Genomic DNA, 2,567 nt, shown 5'->3' with positions numbered 1-2,567 from the left:
TATGTGCCGTGGAGTCGGTTCCGACTCATAGCAACCCTGTACAGGGTTTCTGAGGCTGTAAATCTTTATGGGAGCAGAACGTCTCTTGAAATCACCTGGATGTCATGAACAACAACATTGACACAAGCAATAGATGGGATAAAATAAAATATCCTGACAATAGCAAATGCAGACAAGCACGGAACACTCCACGTAAGATTATACCCAAAGAAAGTCAAACAAAATGTACAAACGATTAGAATTGATGAGAAAGATCTAGTCACATGGTTCACTCCTCACCTTCTCTCAGTTTCTGTGATGTCAGCTTTTCAGTGAGTTGTCCCCAGCTACTTCACAGAACAATGGGAAGCCTCTTCAGTCAGCACCACAGTCCTCCATACTGTGTCTCTGTTGTTGTTGTTATGTGCCGTGGAGTCAGTTCTGACTCATAGCGACCCTGTATAGGGTTTCTGAGGCTGTAAATCTTTTTAGGAACAGAAAGCCTCATCTTTCTCCTGTGGAACAGCTGGTAGTTTCGAACTGCTGACCTTGCGGTTCACAGCCTGATTCATAACCACTACACTATCAGAGCGCCTTGTGTCTCTGTAGCACATTGTGGATATGACTCCCACCCAGTCAATTCTGACACATGGTGACCCCGTGTGACAAAGTAGAATTGTTCCACAGGATTTTCCTGGCTATAACCAAAAGGGAAAGGTGCGCAGCAGGTTAAGCATTGGGCTACAAATCAAAAGGTGGGAGGTTTGAACCCACTAGTCACACTGTGGAAGAAAGATGAGGAGTATGCTTCCGTAATGATTGATAGCCTTGGAAAGCCTATGACGCAGTTATACTCTGTCTTATAGGGCTGCTGGTAGTGTAGTGGTTACAAATTAGGCTGCTAACCTCAAGGTTGGTAGTTCAAAGCTACCAGCTGTCCTGTGGGAAAAAGATGAGGCTTTCTGCTCCTGTAAAGATTTGCAGCCTCAGAAACCCTGTGCAGGGTCACTATGAGTCGGAACCGACTCCACGATATTTAACAACTACAACATCAACACTTACACAGATCAAGAGGGCTGCTATGAGTTGGAATCAACTTGATGGAAGTGGGTTTAATCATAATGGACGTGGATCACCAGACTATTATCACCATGGATACCCATGGCAGGCCACCCATCTCTCCTCATTTTCCTCTTCTTTCGGTTTCAACAAAAACAATGGTTCTATTCTCCTTCTTGCTCAAGATCTCTTCCATTAGACGGATACGTTTTTCATCCTCTCCACATCATGGCACACATCCACAATCTGAAAAATGTTGTGGTTTGCACTCACTTCCAGTGCACCAATGTTTATATGAATGTAATCTTTCAGGAAGTCTGCAAATCTTACTTTTTTTGGCCAAGTCGCACTCCACATTAAGTTTTGCCTATCAGGTCTTATCTGATCCACAATCTTTCCTATTTGTGGCTCAAAGCCCTTAACAAGCATTCTGTCTGCTACATCAAGGACAAGGTAGGTTGCTCTTCACAGATTGGTTCTCCCACATTCTAAAAAGTCAATCAGCCTTCCAGGTGTTGCAATACAGATTTCCACACCTCTCTCCAAATCACGTATTTGTGGTCCCTTGGGAGTACCACCACAGATGCAAGTAGACTTCAAAAGGCATGCTCTACAGTATTCAGCAGCTACTTGATGCACCTATTGGGCCAGTTCCCGAGTTGGTGCCAGCACCAAGCAAATAGGCCCATCACCTCTCTCTAGGAATGGCTGATGATTGATGTGGACAATGGCAGGCAGCAAGCAAGACAATGTTTTCCTGGATCCAGTCTATGCTACTCCAACCATATCCAATTCACTTAAAGCAACTGGCCATCCCTGAGCTTGAATAGCAGTAGCTTCAGTAAAGTTCTGTCTTACAATAACATCCATGACATTTGTAGGAAGTTTGCTTCATGAAAGTTCAAATCTGGCTTTGGGCAGTTGTGACCTCTAACCGTAACTTCCTTGCTTCTTCTGTATGTTTCCACGTCATGTGCTGTGTACTTAACCAAATCAGCATGTTCTTGGTAAAAATTCTTCTCAAATTTGGGTAGCTCATCAAGATTCCACTTCTTTTTAACTAGTTTCTCCCCAGGGTTTCCAAACTTCTTTCCAGATAGAGGTCCTGCTCTACCTCCTCCAAATAGAGGTGCCCCAAATCCTCTATCTGTCACTTGAATAACCTGACATGGTGTCAATGGTTGTGGCTGATGGGGGAATGAATCAAGGACTACTGCGGGCAAAGAGTCACTAGGGGTGGCGATGGCGAAGACTCGCAGGGACGGCAAAGGCAAAAAGCCGGTGATGACAAGAGCGGAGCTGAACAACCAGAGATTAAATGGAATGAATGAGATCTGGAATGCCGATATTTCTGAAGTTATTCCTCTTCATGTTGTCCAACATGAATCTTAGGCCTTCTTCAGACTTTTTTTTTATTCTTTTTTTGTGCTTGCTTTTCTATCTTAATAGTGTTGAGAGACTTATCATCTAGTTCACTAGTTCTGGCTTCTATCCCAATTCTACTCCTTTGCCCTTTCAGTGTATTGTCC

The 2,567-nt window shown here is 43.8% G+C and overlaps 1 protein-coding gene and 1 pseudogene across 1 annotated transcript in view; both read right to left on the bottom strand.

Moving 5' to 3' along the window:
- The window catches only part of PARK2 (parkin RBR E3 ubiquitin protein ligase), a gene marked incomplete at its 5' end in the record, with an annotated part of 1,031,565 nt that overhangs the window by 493,359 nt on the left and 535,639 nt on the right, over nt 1–2,567 (bottom strand). The gene's annotated exons all lie outside the window — the stretch shown is intronic.
- Nucleotides 1,092–2,229, bottom strand: LOC102819616 (annotated as a pseudogene).

The sequence above is a fragment of the Chrysochloris asiatica genome, unplaced genomic scaffold (assembly GCF_000296735.1).
Source record: "Chrysochloris asiatica unplaced genomic scaffold, ChrAsi1.0 scaffold00453, whole genome shotgun sequence".
Classification (NCBI taxonomy): domain Eukaryota; kingdom Metazoa; phylum Chordata; class Mammalia; order Afrosoricida; family Chrysochloridae; genus Chrysochloris; species Chrysochloris asiatica.
This window is presented reverse-complemented; position numbering and strand designations above follow the sequence as displayed.